This window comes from Cyprinus carpio, chromosome A17 (genome assembly GCF_018340385.1).
Source record: "Cyprinus carpio isolate SPL01 chromosome A17, ASM1834038v1, whole genome shotgun sequence".
NCBI classification, from domain to species: domain Eukaryota; kingdom Metazoa; phylum Chordata; class Actinopteri; order Cypriniformes; family Cyprinidae; genus Cyprinus; species Cyprinus carpio.
This window is the reverse complement of record NC_056588.1, coordinates 24180131-24191737: the sequence shown is the minus strand read 5'-3', so window position 1 is coordinate 24191737 and position 11607 is coordinate 24180131. Positions and strand designations below refer to the sequence as shown.

The 11607-nt window shown below is 36.3% G+C and overlaps 1 long non-coding RNA gene across 1 annotated transcript; it reads right to left on the bottom strand.

The window, feature by feature from the left end:
• Positions 1 to 9848: 9848 nt before the first annotated feature.
• Positions 9849 to 11088, bottom strand: LOC109093120. The gene is made up of 3 exons (XR_006162193.1): positions 10884 to 11088; positions 10003 to 10101; positions 9849 to 9919 (listed from the first exon to the last, which is right to left on the bottom strand). It is a non-coding gene; the product is annotated as an uncharacterized LOC109093120 (long non-coding RNA).
• Between the last annotated feature and the right edge of the window lie 519 nt (positions 11089 to 11607).

Genomic DNA, 11607 nt, shown 5'->3' with positions numbered 1-11607 from the left:
TCAACATTAACCACACCATCACAATCTTTTATTTTGCCGGACTGGCACATGTTTTTCCAAATGCAATGTTATTAAGCAAGTGCCCAAACTCAGAACACAATGGATTTCGGTGAACGCATTAACCATGAGTTCGAAATGCTGAAAACATGGATGGTCGGTGAGTCTGAAGCGCAGTATCATGAACACAGTGTGCCTATGCTCCCATCTGAAACTGCAGTGCATATCATTTAATTGCAGGTCCGCAGCCTATTGCTTTTTGATAAATTGCTCACAAGACCGTATTCAAAATATGCTAGCGTGAATCGGAAACATTCTGCAGCTGCAAGAGGTCATGTGACGACTGTGAACACTGTTTAAGATAACTCCCAAACTGGCCTCACTGTCTTGACCTTCATGCAAAAAGAGTTATACAAATATTACTAAGCTTTATGTGTACAGTCCTAATACCTCAGTGTGTTGATTTGATATTAAAGTATATACAGTTGCAGTCTGAGTGTTGGTTCAATCTCACCCAGCCTCTGAAGATACTGTACAGTGCTCTCATGCCCCTTCAGAGGAGAGTTGCTTATGTGGACTCGAGCCAGCAAGAACTGCAGAGCCGACAATCACACTTCTGTACATCTACGAACGAATGAGGGAGATTCTTAGACCGCCCTATTCAGTAGGTGGCACAGAATATGCAGCATCATGCAAAATTGTTTATGTATTCGTAGGTGAGTTCTGAACGGCATGGTCACAATCAAGCAGAAAGACTAGCGATGCAAAATCATACACTGACATTAAAAAGTCAACATGCACCACACTAGTACAGAACAACAGTGCAAAACAGCCTCCACTTTCATTGAAAATAAGCATTCGTTTGTATGAACTATTAATAATTTTTTGAGAGAATTCGTAGCTGTTGAATTCATGTTTAAAAACTGGATTTGTAGGTTACGAAGGTTAGCTTCAAACAATCAATTACAACACACTGTTGCTAATAAACCAACAGACAACACTGCAAGACAATGCTTGCATAAACGAAAATCTGTGTATATTCATGAAAGCCAAGTTTATAAATATAAACTGTATAAGTTTGCTTACTGCAGAGCGGGTTTTATCATGCAGTATGGACACGGCCTGGGTCCTCATCATCCTCTTCTGTAGGCATGACATCAACAAAACAGCTGATGACATGATAGAGCATATCTGTAACAGAGCTGATCAGAGCCTCAAATCATATTCAATGCTTGAGGACACCCCAGAATTACACGCTATGGAGATTACTCAAGAAAATAACGCTCATATGACAATCGCGATGGCTGTCGTTCCATGCTACTTTCTCTAGTAAGCGAGTTGAGAAGACTGACGCACCTGTTCTGCATGAGAGTGTCCTTTTTTCCTCAGTAGGATTATGAGCCGCTTATTGTGGGCATTTCTTCAGCCTCTACGCGCCTCGGGCTCGATGTGACAGTGGTTGTTCTCCAGACGCAGGTCGTGCAGGCCACACTAAGCTAACAGTTGGTCTGCCGATAAAACGCGACAATATAACCTTCTCTCAAATAGAACCAGCTTTATACTCTAGAGATACTCCACTTAGACAATAGCTTCAGGCATCAGCTCCAAGTACTTATCATTCTTATCTCAGCTTCTCTCATACGATCTGTTAGTAATCATTGACTGAGCTTGTTAAAAAAGATCAGTATTACAGGTTAGAGAATCTAAACTGAGAACAATTTAAGAGCAATCAGCATTTCAGCTAACAAAGAAAAAGAATTTTGAAAAATGTTAGTATAAATTGAATTTTTTTTTACAGTTCTTTAAAGGAAAATATTTTTTTAGTTCATGGTACCGCTTATCTAAAGAATTCCTTCACATCATTACAATATTTGTTTGCTTTGGTTTAATTGTAGTAAAAATTTTTTTTTTGTTAATTTTTTGTTGCAATCAATTACTCAGAAAAGTAACTAGCCACCACAAATGACTTGCAGCAGCCAATTTATCACAATACATTTGTGATTCTGTTTTATAAATTTTCATCTGTTTTTTCTACCTGTTGGTGTATATAATATTTTACTTCGAGATTGGTATAACTTGCACTGGTAGCTATACAGCGGATAAAAAAAAAACTTTTGTCCCTCTTCATTGTCGCTGCTAAAGCTACAACAAATGTGATTCCTTATTAACAAGGGGTGGAGGGGAGGTTCCGTTCTATCCTTACTAGTCGGTAACTAGTTTCACAAAATGTAAGGGTTGTAAGACTTTTTTGGAAATTAAAGATCTCCTTTGCCACAGCTGCAAATTACTTGGTCAAAAAGGTAACGTAATCTATATATGCAAACAGTAAAACATTTAAAAATATTAGAACAATTAAATAAACGGTTTGCTATTTAAAGTAACATTCTAAATGTAATTTTATTGCTCTGCGTGATCAAAGCTGATTTTCAAAGAGCGTTTAGAAGAACAACATGCTTTAAAATGGAGTTTAGTGTAAGAGAGCGATCTGAAGTTCTTACGTGGGGTAACTTTCAGCAGAGTGGTGTCGATGATCTGAAGGAGCTCTTTGCGCTTTGAGGATGGGTGTCCCCCCATGAGAGGGGACGTGGTGGAAGGGGTCCGAGTCTTCAGCTGCTTCACTAGACTGACTGCGTTTTCTTTAAAAAACCAAATAAACAGCAAACTGGGTAAACAAGATAAAAAAGGTTTAATAGAACCTCAATATGAATTGATGAATACCTGTGTCGGTAGTCTATGAGGCCATGTGGGCCTTCGCCAGCTCGCTCCATCAGCGCGGGCAACAGGGTTTGGGGGTAATTGCAGCTTGTCTTGCTGGAAGTCAGAGTGGGAAGGCGTGTGTCTGGATACAGTCCAATAAACATGCGTGTGACAATCTTAAAAGAGAAGAGCACACAGCAGCTTTTTATCATCCTGAAGTCCACAGTTTTTGTTTAAATGCTGACAATGCGGGTCTTTTGTAACACAGCTCAAGATATATGTCACATTACTATACATAAAATACTCGTATACCGCGGACTGTGATTTTATTAAGCTTTTACTGTTGTTTTGAATAAGACGAAGGCGGCTAACGAAGTGTCTAAATGGAGGTTTCGGGACATTAAACGTCACAAAACCAACAGGAAAACTATTCGAACCACGATTCTACTCAATTTTCTAGTCCCTCATATTACTCCCTCATGTTGTTTCCAAACACTTCCACTACTGGAAGCTGTGCTGTTGAGTGCACATCAACGGGTCTTTACCTCAACAGAGGGAATAATCGCATTCAGGTTTGGAACAACATGATGACAGAAGTTTCATTTTGATCCGTGTGAATCTATACCTTCATAATGGTGGTGACTTGAAGTCATTGACCCTAGGCTGTAGTTCTTTATATCCCATGTTTAGCTGTTTTTTCTTTGGTAGGATTGTTATTCGGCTCAAAATTCATAAAATGTTTGTTTCAGTTGTTGACAGAGCATTCACTGATGACAAAATGCAGTTAGATCATAAAACCTTTGCTGCCAGATTTTATTTATTCTGCAATAATCCATCAACCGCCAAAACTACTTGTTTTTTGTGAAGGAACCGGGGTGTGCAAACATAACACAGAAATAGCACACACTGCAGAACTCTATTATCGCACAACTATCTGGTCCTTTCCTGTCCACTGCAGCGCTCTAGTGTATATTATGCCAAACTCAGCCTAAGACAGCAGTTTATGAGCTGGTGAGATATAAAGGAATAATTACAACTCAATTTATTTCTTTGGTATGATCAGTTTCACAACGTACTAACTTACTACTAAATAAAACTTTAGGCCTTTGTAATATATATATTTGATGGCCGACATTGCATCCATTGGTGATTGCCAGTTTTAACATAAAATAATAAACAATTAAAATCGAATATGGGTTGCATATTTGCCAATCATTACAGAAGGAAGCTTTTCTGTGCACTACAATTATACTCAACGTTTAACTAAATCTATTTGATGCTATTTAAATAATCAATTGTCAAATGCATTATTCAAACGGTTTAGAAGCAGCAATAATATATGTTGTATCGGTCAGCTTTAAATAGTATGAACAGCGTTCATATGCTAATGTGGAACAAGCATTTTTCATCATATTTGAAAATTACGAGATTTTGACGTTCAATAATGGTTTATTGATTTCAAATTCATAATAAATAACCATTTAAAAACAATAGCTAAGGTGGCTTGCGCCTTTTGGAGGAGTGTTTAAATGAATGGAAAATTTCATATTTTTCAAACTGCCAAAACTCTTACATTGGTACCTACATATGTATTTAGTAGTTGTTTTGTTGTGTGAATGCGGAAGTCACACACTGGACAAGTCTTTCCGGACCTGTATGCTACTCAGCCTCATCTGTGGTGCCTCATCACTGCTTCATGAACGCACCTGTGCCCTAACTTATCAAACAACTGCCCTGGAGTCGTCAAAGCGCTTCTGACCGAAAAGTTGAAGTCAAACAGGTTCTGAATGTGATGGATCTGTTGTCTCTTGTCCTGCGCTGAACATCCTTCATTTTCTGAAAAAAAAAAAAAATAGATGAGCGAAAATATCAAGGTCAACATATGAGACACTGTGTACTCCTGCTTTAGTATTTAGGGGTGCTAAAAAGTTCTCCGCCGCTAGCGAGCGCCAGGTCAAACTTTTTGTCCTTTATCCAGCTGTCGTCTCTGGCTGTGACTATAAGTATGCACCATACGCCAAACAAAGTGATTGCTCGCGACGTCCACATTTGATCTGTTGAAATGAAGAGGACATAAAGAACAGATCAGCACATTTAATGAAACATAATCTTAATCAAATCAGAGTATGTCCTCTAGCTGCAGTACAGAGACATTCACAACCTGCACATCATGTGTTGAATTAAAGGGATAGTTCACGCCAATATTTCATCATTTATTTTCATACCTTCTCCGTTTCAGTCCATCACGATATATATATAAGTATTATATATGTCCATTCAGGAAATCAATACTGATATTCAAAATAATCTTCTTTTGTGCTCCTGCGAAGAATTGCATACAGGTTGGAACAACAAACAAGCCAACCACTTTAATCAAGACCTTCTTCTCACAATAGGATAGCACTGTAGGTCTGTTGTCATGGATTACATGGAAACACATGGAACTGATTTTCACACAGATGTTCTAAGGAAAAAGAACCCGATTCATTCACAAATAGACATTATATTTCTTGATTAGACTTTTGCCGTATCGGTAATGCGATATATCGATAATGATATTCAACGATATTGTTATCGTGGCACATTCTAAATACCGTGAATAATTTTATTACAAATTATTCAGAATTTGGAATGCATGTTTAAATCAAGATTTTTTCCCAAACGCTCAAAGTGGCGCACCCGCTCTGTATGCTTGCTTGAAAGAAGCTGCACCTCAGGATGTAAACAAGCACGTTAAGAGAAGCACATGGTGGACACACGTTGAGAGACGGTTATGAATGCAAGCACATTCACTCTTCCTGCACAGCAGATGGCGCCTAAACTGCAGCCTTACCCTGTAAACCCCATTACACGACAAGCAACTGCTACTTTCTAACCATTTTTAAATAATTTTAAATATCCATTGCAGATTTGGGGATTTGCATGGATGTCATCACAGATCCAAATACTTAAATATTTCGACCTTCATAGCTCTTTATTTCAAAACTTTTTTTTTTTTTTATCTGGACTACAACATGTCCTAGATATTGTTTTGAAGTGTTTTGATTCTTTATTGTTCATTTAACACTTTACATTAGGGCTTTTTTATTACAAACGGCCAATGAAATTCTTCTGAACATTTAATTATCTTCTGTATTCCAATATTTTAATAACACATTGTTAATTGAAGTTGCAACTGTGCTATTTAATGCAGCTAACCTGAAATAAGACTTGTCTTTTTTTGTAACAAAGATTAGTAACTTCTGTAGCAAATGTATCTATTGCTCAGTGTTTTAGCTTGTGCATTTATTGAATGCAGCACATGCTATGTCCAAACTGATTTACACTACTATATTTGATGTAAATTGCACTATAGTTTATGTCAATCATTTTCTATTTATTAAAACTGTCTAAATTCTGTTAAGTCCATTTTTAAATAATTTTCAAGTTCTTAATCGCTGTGTTGGATTTTTGAGGTTATTTTCTTCATGTTTTGTTTACTTTCTTTATGTAAAGCACTGAATTACCATTGTGTACAAAATGTGCTATATAATTACTTCCTTGGTGTTAATGCGTAAACTAAGGTTAACTAATGATGTCCTATTGTAAATGATACCTATTGGTCTTTATGTTCTTTGCACTTTAAATGTGTAAAACTTTAACTTTATATATTTTTTCTGTATTGCTTTATTGTTTTAAATGTTTCGTTATTTTTGTTATAAGAAAAAAATTATTTAACCTGTATATGTATTATGCACCCCTTTTTTTTTAAAACTAATTTCAATACCGTGTGATAATACCGTATACCGTGACAAAACATATCAATTAATCGCAACAGGAAATTTGATACCGGCATATCCCTAATTCTTATAAGATATGGTAAATATTTAGCCTGAAATGCACTGTCGCTTTTGGAAGACAAGCGTCTGCTAATGCATAACTTAATTTACGTTTCATTTATTCTTAACGACGGCAGAAAAGAGATGGAAGAAATATCACAAGGTAAAATTGTTTTTGAATTACAGTCTCACCCAGCGGAGGGGAGGAAGCGCGGGTTCTCTGCACTCTATGCGCTGCTCCAGCAGTCTGGCTCAGGGTAGCGGATCTCCATAGCGTGGCCCGCCTGCGAGGATTGTACGGTGGCTGAGGCCGCTAATGAAACAGGTGAAAACAGACTCAGAAATGACTTGAAAAATCAGTAGAATGGATTTAAAAAGGACAATGTGTTTAAAAGTGCTGACAGTACTGTACTCTCTTCATAAGCATTCATTTTGTGCATGTTGGGTGTTCTTCGTTTGTGGAAATCTGTGGATTCTTTGTGGGCCTAGTCATAAATCGATATTAAAACAGCACTTGCATTCATTCATTTCCATGAATCAGTTCAGATTAATTTTAATGACTCAATTTGTTTGTATCATCACGCCGGAAAGGTTTTGAAAGTGGTTTTCAAAAGGTTTTTCTTAAATTTGTGATGTTAGGTGTCGATATGGCTGCCTAGTCCACATTAGTTAACTTTTATATCATGGTAAACAATGTATTGTCCATGACACATTGTTATTTTTTCGGGGCAAACAAGGTTGTTATGTACTGTTATGGAGGGCCGGTTCCGCCACGTATAAAAAATAAAACAAAAATTAAAAGAAAACAATTAATGTAAGTAGACTTTTGTAAATTCTCGAATTCCAAGTTCACATATTGGACTTATTTTTTTTTCGATGCAATTGGCAAGTTTAAAAGTTTCAAATCTTGTGAGAACAAAAGGTCAAAACATCAGACAATAACTCGTAAGTTTCGTACGTTTTTTTTTCCTTACAATTGCAAGTTCATACCTCGCAAATTCTGACTTTTTAAACTTGCAACTGAGAGTTAGAAAAGTCAGAATTTGCTGACAGATATAACAGTGGCAAGTTTATTTCACACATAATGTCTGAGAAAAAAAAGTCAGAATTGTGAGCTCATAAAAATTCGCAATTAACATCGTTTAATTTTTTTTGGGGTTTTGGGGCAGAATGGCTCTCCAGAGGTTATGACACACACATAAATAATTAGCTACCGGTGAACATTTCACAATTCACGAAACACAGTCATTTATATGTATATGTTTCTTTTCACTTTTATTAAACAAAAAAAAATGACATGTTCAATTATTGAATCATGGATTATTGCTATTAATTGATGATTATTATTATTATTATAAACAAACCATCTATCAGCTGAAAGAAATTATATTATGTTAGGTGTGTTTTTGCCATCAAATTGTTTTTGTTGTCTATATAGTAGTAAGCTTGTGGATACACAATTGTATTAGAACATTCAAAGTAAAAGTAGATGAGATTTTATTTGATCATTATTTGATCAGGTTGATACATTTTAACACCAATGTGTAATTAAATTCTAAAAAATAGCCATGTTTGTTTTAGAGATGGTAACTGGACACCAGTTTCCTTGATCATCTGTACAAGTCGTTCACATGGTTTTATCAGTGACTGAACTCGTGAACAAAACATGTTGGTAAGATGCTAATGAGTACCTGAGAAACATGTTTGTTAAGACTGACATCATACATACCCATTGCAACAGGAATGTCGGTCCAGTTAAGGGCACATTTTCTCTGAGTGCAGCACCGACGCTTCGTCCTTCCGTTCAAAAACAACCGTGGGGTCATCCTGACCCCACTGCGACCCTTCCCATCAGCCAGCGGGGGCCACCAGTGGTTCCAGCTGTTTCCCTGTGGGGAACAGTTCCGTGACTGAGCACACGTCCGTCCATCTGAAGAGAAAAGTCACATGATTAACCCCAAAAAAATACTAATGTGAGTGAATATCCATATTATGATACATTCAGGAGAGAATCTGGTCTCAGCCTCAGATTGGCACGGCCCACAGTCTGCTCACTGTCCATCTGATCTTACCCGTATATAGTACAGGTCAAAAGTTTGGAAACACTTTAATATTTTTATTTATCATGTTTTTGAAAGAAGTCTCTTCTGCTCATCAACCTGCATTTATTTGATCAAAAATACAGAAACAACACGTAATATGTGAAATATTATTACAACTTAAAATAATATTTTTCTATTTGAATATACTTGCCAAAATATTATAAAATAATTTATTCCTATGAGTGCAAAAGCAAAGTTTGAATTTTTCAGCATCAATTACTCCAGCCTTCAGTGTCCAGTGTAACATCCAGTCTATCACATGAATCATTTAAGAAATCATTCTAATATTCTGATTTATTATGAGTTGTTGGAAACAGTTTTCGTTCTGCTGTCTAATATATTTGATGAATAAAAGGTTATAAAGAAGACACTGGCATTATTCAAAAATGAAAAAAAAAAATTCTAATAATATATATATTGTAATTAACATATTTTTCTTTACTATCACTTTTTATCATTTAACACATCCATCCTTGCTGAATAAAAGTAGTTGATTTTCTTTAAAAAAAAAGACAAGAAAAGAAAAAAAATTACTGACCCCACAATTATTACTGACCACGTAGTGTATATATTGTTATTACAAAATATTATAGCTCGCTTTTAAAAAACGCTAGCTTCTTTTTTTTTTTTTTTACTTTTTATTCCTCAATAGTATCCTAAAAAAGTAATCACATGTTCTGAAAAAAATATTAAGCAGCAGAACTGTTTCCAACGTCTGTTGATAAGGCTTAAACCTCCTTATTCATATATATCATAATGATTTCTAAAAGGATCATGTGATAATGAGCCTAAAAATTCAGCTTTGCATCACAGAAATAAATGATGAATTTAAAGTATAATTAACAGTTTTTAAAAACAATTATTCTTAAGTGTTGTAATAATATTTTCACAACTTATTATCATTTTTTCTGCTCATATCTTTTGATCAAATAAATGCAGGCTTGATGGGCAGAAGAAACTTCTTTCAAAAACATTAAAAATAGTAATGTTTCCAAACTTTTGACCTGTACTGTATATTGTAAATAAAATCAGAAAGCAGCAAGCTTCAATTTGGTTTTTATCAGTCTAAGAGAAAACAAAATGGTTTGTTTCACCTGCCCTAAAGAGCCACAGTTGTGTTGTTGCTGGCTAACTACAAAACTCCAATGCAAACTACAATATTTATTTTTCAGTAAGCTGAATTTTTTTTTTTGACTTGGTTGTGTTGTTGCTGGCTAACTACAAAACTTCTCGTTTGAAACCCACACATATGGAGTTCTCACACCAAGCCATGGACTTGGGAATGTCTGGAGCGGCGACATCCCCCTGCAAAAGAGACCAAACATGATTTAGACTAATCTTATGGTTAACTACCAATATTTCATTTCTGTGTTTCCAAGCCTCAAGACCTGTAATTCATGGAAATCTCTGTCCTTCCAGTAATACAGCTGAATTTTCCTCTTGACTGCAACACACATGCGCAGTTTGGCCTCGCCTGAGCTGGACTGCTGGAGAGGGAGGGAAAGAGAAAGAAAAATCAGATCTGGGGTTCAGAGCATTCATGGATAATTGATTTATTTGATGCGGTCAATGAGTTTTTTCTGGGGTTTTTGCACCCCTCAAGTCACACTCAAGGCCCTGATATACTGTACTTCAAAATCAGGGGCAATCAGAGAACGAACTGTTGTGATGTAATTTAAAAAAAAATCATGATTCATCTGGTAAACACCTTCAAACTACTACTGGGGCCCGTTAGTTAGCAGGATTTTAATGTTGAGGATTTGACAAGATCCAGGATCGTTAGGTTCTTCGAAGCTCATCCTGGAGTTGCTGTCATTGCAACAGGTCCGTAAGCTCAAAGCTGCTTGGGAGCAGGCTTATTTCACGTAAACACAAATAGATTGCATCTTTTTAGGCGGAGATGGTACTTAAAGTCTGTCCGAGTCACTGCTACCTTATTTTTTTTCTCAAGAGTACCCTATTGAACCAGGGACAATACTGATTTAAAATAGTAAATTTGAAAATAATATTATAATGTTATGCAGTCGATAATAATATAGACACAGCCAGTTTTACTCATTTAGAGATTTATTCTTGAGGATAAATTTATTCATTATATCTTTTTTTTTTGGAATAGACTTTACACAACTGTGGCAGTGATTTTTGGTTGATATATGAAGTTCTCTTCACATTCACGCAGGGGTCTTAGCAGAGCAACTGCACGTTCCTTTAACATTTCACAAACCCAACTGCATGCAAATAAACAGGCCCGAGCGATTCTTTAACCTACCTGCAGGTCACAGGCAAACAGAGTGGCCCCTCTGGCTTTGGACACCACAGTTATCTGCTGGAACGTGAGCAGGTCGTGAACGTGGATGTTATTTTCTGAAACAAAAGAGGGCAATGATACTACTGACACCAAAACTACACAGTTCCTTATGATACTTTACACTAAACCACATCATTTTAATCTATAAGTTTCTTAAATGCAAGCCAGAAAGAAAGCAAATATGATAACACATCATATGACTATGACTATGTTCAGACAATACTGCGATTAACCTTATGTAAACCAATACTGATGCAATTGAGCTCAAAAATACAGTATGTGGCATATGGGATTCCAGTTTCACAATCAACCAGGCGAGAAACACCTCTAGAATCAATCTATTCACCGTCAAATCTATTCCACTCTGACCCAAAGAGTGTATGTGCTTGTGCTTGAATGTTGTTTTGAAATATTTATTTGTTCACTTATTAATTTAGTCTGTGAATATATGTACTTGGTGCACATCTAAATGTAGTCACTGACTTGCAGAGAAATGAGAAACACGATACAAGACATCCAGAAAATAGTCAGGAGACGCTGTGTCGCCAAAACGTTGGAGTCAGACAGTCGTGTCGGGGGGGGTAGAAGCGGCCAAGTGTTGTGAATATGATTCATGGATGTCAGAGTGGAAACATGAGTTCGAGAACACAAATTTGGCGAGAGCTATTACCAGTCCTTTAATGGG